Below are 12,766 nucleotides of genomic sequence, written 5' to 3'. Positions count from 1 at the left end.
TGCACAAGAAACGTTTTATGTGTCGAAATCAGTATGAACAAGAAACGATAGGGAAATATGCTGATAACTTACGGAAAATATATAATAAGTGCAACTTTACAAGTCACTTAGAAGAAAGATTATCGGAAAAGTTTCGTAATGGAATACGTAACGTTGATATAAGAACTCATTTAATTAGATCTCCTAGATTATCATTCGAGGAAGCGGTAGTAGTGGGTGTTGCACTGGAAAAAAAATGTTTGTTTTGCAAAGTAAACAAGAAAGCCTAAGTTTACTACAGGACTTTAAACAATAAACAAATAAAAAAGAATAAGCAAAAAAAATATCGCAATTAGTGTAGTAGTCTTCAATAATTCACGAAGAAGAAGAAAAGCAAAGAATATCACATTTTTATAACATTTTCTACGAGAACAAGAAAAGTTCTTAACCAGTAAGGTTTTATCATCAGCTATTTAAGAACAAGGAAATTCCATTGAAAATATTACACTAGCAAAGGTTAAAAGAAGTTTAAGTAAGCAAAAAAGCTGTGTTTCTATCGTTAAAGAATATTCCTGCACGTTATCGATAAATTTCAAACATCTTTTTTTGGACAACAATTACACACAATTAAGATATTATTTTTATATTAAAGACATGAACATTTTTTTTGTTTTCAACAAATGTTTCTAACAATTAGACGAAAAAAAATGATATATTTTTCGAGAATAATATTGTTATTTATTTAAATTTTGTACAAAGTGAATGCACAATATAATTATGATATTTAGATAAAAACTGTTTATAAGTTAGTACATGTAGTTACCTTATATTGTCCTATCAGGTTTTTATCATCATTTTACAAATTGTTTGACAAAATGCTAATTAATTGTTTCTTTAAAGTATTAAGTACCCCGACATTCTGTAAGCATCATTTCGGGTTTCGAAAATGGCTTTGAATAATCGAGCAAAGTCATCGTCTAATTCGTAATATATCACGAAATCTTAAACAGAAAAAATACTGTTTAACAATATTACTGGACTTTGGACAAGCTTTCGATATAATGTGATACACTGGACTATTGTATAAACTCAAGTAAACGCTGCTGTATCCTTTCTACATAATCCTCAAATCTTACTTCACTGACAAAAAATTCGTCCTAAGGTACCTAAATTACTTCACCACACTTTTTCCAATCCTATCCGGTATCCCATAAATCAGTGTACTAAAACTATTATTATACGTAATTTACAAGGCAGATTTAACTAACTCAGATGAGATAACAACGGCTTCATTTGTGGACGACACAGCTTTGTTAGCATCAGATGACTATCCTCAAAACGGGATTGAAATCCTTCAACGTCATCTGCACGTGCTAGAAAAATTATGCCAAAAGTGGCGAATCAACATTAATGAAAATAAATTAGTACGTGTAACCTTAACGCTGCGTAAGCGCACATGTCCTCCTGTGACCAGAAATTAAGCAGTTTTACAAACTAAAGATTTAGTCAAATATTTAGTTAAGGTACTGGAAAACAGACTGACACGGAATTCAACTGTAGGGAACCTCTGGTAACTCAAATATTGAAATTCTTCACAGATTTTAGTCAAAAACCCTGCAGAATATTTGCAATGTCTTATGGTTAAAACAAATGAAAGAATTTACAAGGACTTAAGAATTTTTACAGTAAAAGAAGACATTGCAAATATCAGTGAACACTACAACTTCCGTTTAGACAAATATCGAAATCCTCTAGCAACATATTTGTTAGAAAATACTGGTTTAGTACTTAGGTTAAGAAGGTTCTACCCTTCTGATCTAGAAACAAGATTTGGCTTATCAATTATCTTGTTATGCTGATAGAATTTTGTATGTTTACATTTACCATTTTATCATCTCTTGCCATTATTGTTAATGCATTACGTCAGCATAAATTACTCATAATGCTTGCTGAGAATTGATTGTATTTTCTTCTATTAATAAAAAAGAATGTTTAAAGATAATATTATTTAGACGATTTATATTATCTATTGTATTTTTATTTGATTTTTGCTTTAAGTGAATATAGAAAATTGAAAGTTGGTTATGAGTAACTCTGTGTCTAATTTTGTTTATGTTTACGATCTCATGCCTAAGCTTTTGAAATTCATCTTTAAGGTCTTTCAGATCAATAGAGTGATGTACGTTTTGTAAAACAACATAAAACGATTGTTGATTGTTTTGAAATAGTTTTTTAACTTACTGATACTCTAATTTACTCTTTACTCTGATATTGTTACTCTACTCTTTAAACTCTTACTTTACTTTTTCAACTCTTACACTCGTCGATACTCTTTACACTCGTTAATACATTCGTCAAACTCATCAAACTCATACTCATTAAACTCATCAATATACTCAGATTACACTCGTCCAACTCGTACTCCTCTGCCCATTCTCTCACCTTATATCCTTTCTTCCTTTTGTCTTCCCCGCATCCACGCTAAATACATACATACATACATACTCTCTCATTCCCTTCATACTACAATAATAAAGGAAAACAATTCTTATACCTATACCTAACCGAAAAACAACTTTTTCCTGATTCTCGATTATTCTTGAATATTCATATTTCAACGCCTCTTGTTTCTATATTTATTCCAATCCCACATGTATGAAAACTAGCGTTAGATGATTTCAATATTCCCGTTATTTTTCTACAGGTCTCACAAGGGGACCTTACAGGGATACCAACGGATTTTAACGAGCTTTGGTATATTAGTAGTATACTTTTAAGGTGTTATTGTGGTAAAATATTTTCGTCAAATGCCCAGCCAATTTTGAGAATAAAGCTTTAAAACATTATTTGTTATACAATTGCATGCATTAAAATTATTTATTTCTTTTTATACATTAAAATTATTTTTCAAATTTGGCGCTCCAGCGAGTGTTTATTAGTGGTCTTAGTTTTTATTTTTCTTCACCTTTTTCCTTCAGCCCGATATTCACGCGTACACCGGTCCGGATTTTGTAACGTGTACAGTTTTAAAACTATACCTGAAACTATTATGATTACTCTTTTAAGCCCTGTTGTCCTTCACGTCACGTGATTACTGCCAAAATAAAATATGCAATATTTAAAATCAAGATTCTTCTATACGTGAATACCTGGATGGGTTTCATAAGTTTTTCTTCATTAATTAACTCGTTTATAAAAAATATTAATATTTTTTGAAAAATAGTTCACCACGCAATAGTCTATTTATCCGATTCATGAAATTTCGAGTAGTTTGATACCACTGTTGTTTAATCAAAATTTTTTTTCATTAGTTATCTTATTGTTTATAAGAAATAGAAATTTTGTTGAAAAAAAAGTTCACCACACGATAGTGTATTTATCCGATTCATGAAATTCCGAGTCGTTTAATACCTATATTGTGGTACCGATTTTTTAAAACTAAGAAACGAAACTAAGAAAAAAAGAAATGCAGTCTCACTGCCTCTAATCTCGTTTATTACCACTAGTGGGGATTCGCGCTTGCGCCGTGCAGCATATGAAAGATCCGAAGAGTTAGCCCAGTCAACGCGGGCCCACCACGGAACTTTCTTACTAACAGCTTCAAAATTTGATCTAAGGGTAAGTTGACGACGCTGAATCGAATGGTGCTAATTATAATAAGATCAGCAACCGTGATCTTGGGGAAAAAGGGTAAAAAAGGGTAAAATATAGCCATATCTTAGAATCTAGGCATTTAATCGAAAAAAGTTTCAAACAAAAGTTGTAGAGAATTGAAAAATACTAAAAAAATGTTCTATGAGTTATCTTCGTATTTTCAAAAATAAGCGCATAAAATTGGATTGAAGATGGGAACAAAATTGTAAGAGTGGGAGAAAGCAAGCTTATCCCTCCGTCGCGTTTTACACGCGAGCGAGCTAGTATGCGTGCGAGCGTCCGTGTGCACTAATACACAAACGAAGGATCTTCGGCAATCTTCGGGACTCTCGGTCTTGAATGCAAGTGAGAGTGAGAGAAGAAACCAATACTTCTCTCTTTTTATTTATCATGCGATAACGAGTATTATTGTCCTTGGGAGCGTTCTAATATTTCTCTTTTTATATATTTTCTTTCGGTAGCAAGAATTTTACGTCTTGGCCATCGAGCGTCGTGCGTTTTGTATACGAGTGCGAGTGAGAAAGAAAACCGATATTTCTCTCTTTCTATTTTTTCTTTCGGTAGCGAGAATTTTTCGTTTTGGCCATCGTGCGTCGAGCGTTCTATATATCTATATATATCGGCGTATAAGCGCGGCACTTTTAAATCGAATCTTGATGCTTATGGCACGCCATTTCTTTATTTATTGTCAAAAATAATGAACCTTGAGTAAAAAAAAAATAATTCATTTTAACAGAAACTATTATTATTTAGTTGAGAGTAAAAATAATGAATTAATTTTGTGTCTCGCCATAAAATTAATTAGAATAATTAATTGATATAAATTCTTTGCCTCACAAAAATATATTTGTATATCAAATTGAATACGTATTCTCTTTAAGACGAAATTTAAAATTTAAATATTTTTCCTATTAAATTATGTATTTTATAAAATTTTAAATTACTGACTTTTTGTCTCGTAAAAATTTATTAGTTTATCAAATTAAATACATATTTGAAAAAGAAGAATTTTATAACCACACATAAAATTAATTCAAGATATATATGAAAGGATATTCTAAAAACGTGGAATTTATTTTTTGTTCATACATAATTTTAATTCATTTTTATTATGTTATAAGAAAACAGTAATGCATTCTGATGCATCTTCGAGGTCTTAAGAATTGTACGAAATAAATTGAGCTATTATCAATTGGTGCGTTAGCGTAAGTAGTAACGTCTTCGCTTTTCGCGCTGGGTATTTAACGTTCGATTCTTTGTGGGGGAATTATTTTTTTTATAAGTTTTTCTATCCTTAGGTTATATAAATTGTTTTTACATTTCCTAATTTCTAATTATATATAGAAAAAAATTAAAATTATTACAAAAAAATTAAAAGCAATAAATTTTTTTACATCTTGCACAAATAAAGGAAGATTTATTATTTAAATTACAAATTCATTCTGTAAATATCATCCTAAAAAATGTCTCGTTTCGGCACGTTAAAAATTAATTTTTGTTATTTATTGGATATTATTTAATTTATAATTAGTAACTTTATTACTCGCGTAATAATGTTGATTTCTTAATAAATTTTATATCGTTAGTGCAAAATTTGAAAAAAATCTGAGGTTGGACTCACTGACCGTCTCCTTGTTAAGGATAGAAAAACTTATAAAAAAAATAATTCCCCCACAAGAATCGAACGTTAAATACCCAGCGCGAAAGCGAAGACGTTACTACTTACGCTAACGCACCAATTGATAATAGCTCAATTTATTTCGTACAATTCTTAAGACCTCGAAGATGCATCAGAATGCATTACTGTTTTCTTATAACATAATAAAAATGAATTAAAATTATGTATGAACAAAAAATAAATTCCACGTTTTTAGAATATCCTTTCATATATATCTTGAATTAATTTTATGTGTGGTTATAAAATTCTTCTTTTTCAAATATGTATTTAATTTGATAAACTAATAAATTTTTACGAGACAAAAAGTCAGTAATTTAAAATTTTATAAAATACATAATTTAATAGGAAAAATATTTAAATTTTAAATTTCGTCTTAAAGAGAATACGTATTCAATTTGATATACAAATAAATTTTTGTGAGGCAAAGAATTTATATCAATTAATTATTCTAATTAATTTTATGGCGAGACACAAAATTAATTCATTATTTTTACTCTCAACTAAATAATAATAGTTTCTGTTAAAATGAATTATTTTTTTTTTACTCAAGGTTCATTATTTTTGACAATAAATAAAGAAACGGCGTGCCATAAGCATCAAGATTCGATTTAAAAGTGCCGCGCTTATACGCCGATATATATAGATATATAGAACGCTCGACGCACGATGGCCAAGACGTAAAATTCTGGCTACCGAGTGAAAAAATAGAAAGAGAGAAATATCGGTTTTCTTTCTCACTCGCACTCGTATACAAAACGCTCGACGCTCGATGGCCAAGACGTAAAATTCTTGCTACCGAAAGAAAAAATATAAAAAGAGAAATATCAGAACGCTGAACAATCGATGGCCAAGGACAATAATACTCGTTATCGCCTAAACAAATAGAAAAGGGAAATATCGGTTTCTTCTCTCACTCTCACTTGCATTCAAGACCGGAGTCCCGAAGATTGCCGAAGATCCTTCGTTTGTGATTAGTGCACACGGACGCTCGCACGCATACTAGCTCGCTCGCGTGTAAAACGCGACGGAGGGATAAGCTTGCTTTCTCCCACTCTTACAATTTTGTTCCCATCTTCAATCCAATTTTATGCGCTTATTTTTGAAAATACGAAGATAACTCATAGAACATTTTTTTAGTATTTTTCAATTCTCTACAACTTTTGTTTGAAACTTTTTTCGATTAAATGCCTAGATTCTAAGATATGGCTATATTTTACCCTTTTTTACCCTTTTTCCCCAAGATCACGGTTGCTGATCTTATTATAATTAGCACCATTCGATTCAGCGTCGTCAACTTACCCTTAGATCAAATTTTGAAGCTGTTAGTAAGAAAGTTCCGTGGTGGGCCCGCGTTGACTGGGCTAAGTGTGACTTTTGTCTTACTCATTGGCTTCGGAGTAAGCGACAGAAAAATTGAATATATTAAAACTGCTTTTTTCCATTCAAAAAAAATTTTTTTATATTTAATTTTTAGCTAGCCGTACGCATTTTGGTCTATAGAATCTGTCAATATTAAAAAAAAATTTATTTTTCAATATTGACTATTTTTTAATGCCAAAAAACTAAAATTCGTTTTTTGATAAAAATGGCCAAAAATTTATTGAGCTTTTTTGAGCTTTTTCATTATAAAGCTAGATTAAAGTTACAATTTAAAAAAGAAAATTTTTAATTAATGGATTTTTCGCTGAGTTAGAGCTATTTGTTTACAAGCGCTCGCACTCGGCGCCTATTTTTCATTAAAAAATTCATAACTCGTAAACTATTAGTCGTTGAGGAATCGGGTTTTACTCGTCCGATTTGTTATTCTTTTCTCTAAATTTCATACGCAGCATGTCTCGACTACTTTTTATTAGGTATTGAGATATTTTAATCTAAAGCTACTTGCAAAATGGCTATTTCGTAAACGATTAAATTTCTGCGATTTTTTTCTGTGAAAATGATCTACATATTTTTCTGAATATTAAAAAAAAAAATTTTTAATTTTTGAGCAATTTTTTTTGGAAGTCGTAAACAAACCCTGTATTTTTTCTTGGCCGACTGGATTATATGCCGTGCTTCCTAACGTTCACTTCAGTAAAGTCTCGTAGCCGTCTGCAAAGGTGCGACGTTGCACTGCTATTTAGAGACCATGTTGCCGCGAACATATTCTCCTCTGTGCGTAATCCCTTCTGTGATTTGGCAACCGCGCACAATACACGCTCTCCGTGCCGTTCGCTTCCAGCGGTTCGTTTGCTTTTCGGGATCTGCATTTTTCTCTGCACAAGGTATAAGAGTGGGAACAGACGAAATGTAACCACGTAACAGAACATAGAAGGCGTCAGAAGGGAGTGCTAATACAAATTAATACGGAGTTGGCCAATCGCAGAGCGAAGCACACGTCGTGTGTACTATTACTCCTATTACCAACAGCTCTCAATAATTTGCGTAATTTTAATGTGCATCATCTTGTCAACAAAAACGGTTCAAGGTTATGCAATAGGATCGTGCTCTGCACAACTGAAATGCCAGATATTTATTATGCCACATCGAAAGGGTCGTAAGGGATATAAACCTGATCATTTCTTTAGATGTCGAAAAGTTATTGGATAAATTAGAGAATCAAAATAAATGTTAATATAAAAATATTATTCCAATATATATTATATGTCAAATTCATTTATGTAAAATATAATGAAAAATATAAATATTGTAACATTAGGGGAGAATAAGTGTTAAATTAAAAATTAAAAGAGAAAAAAAATATTAAAAGTATCTTAGCTATTATATTAGTAATTTGTAAATTATACATTTGGATATAATGTTAAAAAAGAAAAATTTTATTGTAGCAAGGGAATAAAATGTAAAAAAGACTTTTTGAAATTTTTGCTTGAAGGTAAGCGCGACCCGGAAAACACGTGGGTCTGTCAACAATGTTGCCATATATGTGTCAAACCGGGGATTTATTGAGTAACGTGTTAAGATTGATGGGTAATATAAGAGAATAAATTTGAAGATAAACGAATTTAGGTAGTTTCGATTATTTCTTATAGTAACTACCGGATTTAAGCATCGCTTGTCTATTCTTACACCACTGAATTGTGTTTTTATTATAATTTATTTTACTACTAGATTAACTTTCGCTTGTTCTTTTATTTCATTCTAATGATCTTGAGGAAAACAGCGAGAAGAAGAAGTAATAAAAGATAAGGCGGTAGGGGCGAAAGTATTTCAAAGGAAGAAAAACGTGATGTAAAAAGTGGTGGAACGTCACAAAAGCCTAGGAGGCATAACTGTATCTACGCATAAACGATCTGTATATGTAGCTGTCCTAAATGAAAGTAATTATGCGTCCTACCCATGCACAAGGCTCAAGACACAATACTCCAACCTTGCTCTGCACGCCTTTGCATGCCCTAGCAATTACCCTAACACCGCATTCATTAAAGGTATTCGACGCTAAGTACAAATTCTTCTCTACGGGTTAAACAATCAAAACAAAAATATTAGAAATGTTATTCAATGATTTTAATAGTGTCAATAATTTGTTCTAAGTTTGCATATAGAATTAAAATAAAATATGTGAAGAGAGAGAAAAGAGAAAATATAAAATATTTGTTATTTACAAAACAGAGAAAATTATAATCAATATGTGTTATTTTGTAACAATACCTTGCAAAATATTGATTTGCATCATTTGTGCAACGATTACGATCGGAGATAGACATGTTAAAAGAAAAATTTTACGTGCGATTAGAATACCATCAAGAAATTATCCACCTGAACATAAACCAAATGGTAGATGTCGACTCGTAATAAAAGTATATATATTACATATTTTTCTTCGAAATTTATAATATATATGTTTATATCATTTTTATATTTTAATAAAAATTGATGGTACAACATATTCTTGATATTCTAGCAATTAATTTTCGATATTACTTTAATTGAATATTTTTCTTTTATATTTATACATTTGCTTACACTATTAACTCTTACAAAAATGGATCTCAAGTTTTGTAATAGTAAATTTCCTATTAAAATCCGATTAAAACTAATTCCGAATTATTTTAAAGTTTGAATTAAAAAAGAAAACAAATAAAAAATTGAACACACGTGGAATAAATGAAACAAGGTCGTTCTAAAAAGTGTCGAATCATCGCTAATAAAAAACGAGTAAAATTTTAAACTTGGCATAATTTTTAATGTTAAAAATAACACTTATACGATTGAGATTATTTCGTAACGCAAAAGAATTATTGGCGATTTATATTATAGATATATTAAAGTTCGTTAGTATTTGAATTTACGTGTTTTTCAAAAAATAAAAATAAAAATCATAAATATATATGTAGATTAAATAAATAAGAGATAAAAATGTAATTAAAAGAAGAAGAAAAAAATAATCTAGACACTAACTATCATATTTGTCCGGATATAGAAAAATTGCACTAAATGTACACTTGGTGAAAGTTTAAATGTTTAATATTATTTATATCTCCTCTGTTGAAAGTTTCATTTTTAGTCGCCTTTTACGACAAGACGGGATTACTGAGGGGGTATTATTACCTGCCCACCCTACGTGTTTTATTATTATTATTTTTATTATTACATAATGATCTATTACATATCAAATTTTTTTTGTCTGATTGAAACAAATGTAATTTCATTATTTCGAATGATATTTTTTTTTCGTAAAACAATTTAAGAGAATAAAAATTAGAGAAATGAAAATGAAATATTATTTGTTTCAGATTATTTTTAATCTTATCAGTTGCGGAACATATTTTTTTTAACAAAGTATAATGTTTATAGAAATAACGAAGCGAAAAACGATGAATCATTGAAAATTTTAATATTTGGTAATCAAAATTACCACGTGTCGGTAATCAAACTAGTATTTTCAAGGAAATTCGTATAATAAAAAATAAAAAACGCGCTATGAAAAATGGGAGCTGCATAAAATTCTAAAAATAAATTTAACGTTTTCTTTAACGCATGATAACGCTTTAAACAATAAAATAATATTGTACTTTCTAAGATATAAATACGATGTTTGAATAGTGCAAAAGCAGATATTCGAGCAACACACCTGCATCGATTTAGAATAAAACATTTCGCTATAAAAAAAATAGAAAGAATAACTTCGAGTTTTCTGTTCTTTTGGACCATCTTAGTTTACGTAAGTATCGCAATAATTTAATGCTAGTAACGAAAATTAAATGATTTCATTAAACGTTTCTCACGTCACTTAGAGAGACTTAGAGAGAATTAACTGATTAATTTAATAATATTTTAAAGATGAAAAAGCAAGTGAATGATTTTTTCTGAAATACAAAATATTGTTTTTTTGTAATTTTTTAGGGAAATAATCAACATGCGTTTTCTTTCAATAATTTGCGTATTTTTAATGTTCACCATTTTTTCAACAAACATGGTTGACGGTTATACATATGATAGGAGATCCGCAGAACCTACAGCCAGCATAATCAGTATTCCAATACTTTGTCCTCCTGGCAAAATACTTGTTGGAAAGAGATGTCGAGTTGTTGCTTGATAAATTAAGGAATTGAGAAATTTATATTAATATAAAAATATTATTACAATACTATATATGAAATTCATTTATGTATAAAATAAATAAAATTATAAATAATGTAACACAAGTGGCGCATAAATGTTAAATTAAAAATTAAAAGGAAAAAAAAATATTAAAAGTATCGTTGCTACTATATTTTTTATATTTCAGTTATATATTGTAAACTCCCCAACACATAAGAACATAAGACTAACTAACTGCTACTTCCTCCTACTACGCACATAAGAACATAAGATTAACTAACTGCTACTTCCTACTACTCAGCACATAAGAACATAAGATTAACTAACTTCCTACCACCACCCGTATTGTCCGACTGCCCTTTTATACTTTTCCGTCGAACAACGGAGCATCGGCCTCCCTCCACGGGTGACGCATACATCCTCTGTTCCTCACACTTAATCTTAAGAACACTGATATCCTAAATAAACATCCGCACGCACTCACACCAGTGCAGGCGCCAACGTGCACGAACCTGCATAAGCGTTTACAATCGGCCAGTCCTGACGGTGACCGCCCTCGGTCACTAGACCATCACACATACATAAAGGCGCAACGTAAAATGAACATGAACATAAGGTTAATACATACATAAGAAGTACATGAATACAAACATAAGAATACAGTCAAAAATTAATACATAAATAAAAGTAATAATCTGAAAGAATAAAAATATAAGATAATCCATACATAAGAAATACAATTACTCGGATACAATATTTCTCTCTCCTTTTTCCTCTCTTTTTTTTTCGATCTAATCGATAACTAAAATAATATTCATTCTTACAAACATGAAGCGAGATGCGATAACGGTGATAATCTTAAAAAGGAAATGAAAAGAAACTTAATACAATTGGACTTTAATCATAAGAATAAAATATACTAAATATAAACTTTTAACTGTCGGTACACTATCTTTAAAGGAAATAAAATGAAATGAAACATAATACAATTGAGTTTTAATCATAAGGATAAAGTATACTAAATATAAACTCGAGATTGTTCTCTTTTCTCTCTATTCTTTGGCCTGTTCTGTTCCTCGCCAGGGACGCATGTTACAATATTCCCATGTTCCCTGATACGGTCTTTGAGATATTTGGAGGCCTCTTATATCGGCAACTACATATCTATCGTTTCGTAATTTCTTTATAACTTCGTACGGACCCCTAAATTTTGGTATCAGTTTTTTTCCATCCCTACAGTGCCATCAAAATTTCTTATCACCACATAATCACCGACATCAAATTCTGACCGTATCCTATGATGGCGTTTATCATAATACCTCTTGTTGTAATTTTGCTTCTCAGCCATTCTATCTTCGGCCTTATTCCTAATTGCTTTTAAATCGCGTTCGCTTATTGTGACTTTATTTAACGCGCGGTAATCGACGCACATCCTATTCTTACCGTTTTTCTTTCCAACTAACACAATAGGGGACGCGTAATCCGATTCGCTCAGTCGAATTATTCCTCTTTCTAGCAAATCTCCTATTATTTCCCTAACTTGGTTTTTCCGACAAACGATAAGCGACGGGGAGATAAATGAAATGGCTTATGCTCTTGTAATGTTAATTTCGGCTCCATGCTTATTCTAGGCTCTTCCGGACGAGGTGCATCTAAGTAATTTACCTTTAAGATTTCCTTTAATTCGTTTTGGTTTTTCCACCGCGATTTCGGGATTAATGTCTAATTCGGTAGTTTGATTATCGGTGGAATCATCTATTTCTATATTCATAATCTGATCTATCACTACCTCTTCTTCGGAGAGCTTATCTTTTCTGCTTAAACCTAATCCGCATTTTTTTAATGCGTCGCGACCTAAAATAACGGAGTTCACCATTGTAGTATCCGGTACTACCAACAGACGAGTGTCAACCC

Source organism: Polistes fuscatus, unplaced genomic scaffold (assembly GCF_010416935.1).
Source record: "Polistes fuscatus isolate 324 unplaced genomic scaffold, CU_Pfus_HIC Scaffold7, whole genome shotgun sequence".
NCBI lineage: Eukaryota > Metazoa > Arthropoda > Insecta > Hymenoptera > Vespidae > Polistes > Polistes fuscatus.
Note: the sequence above shows the minus strand (reverse complement) of the source record.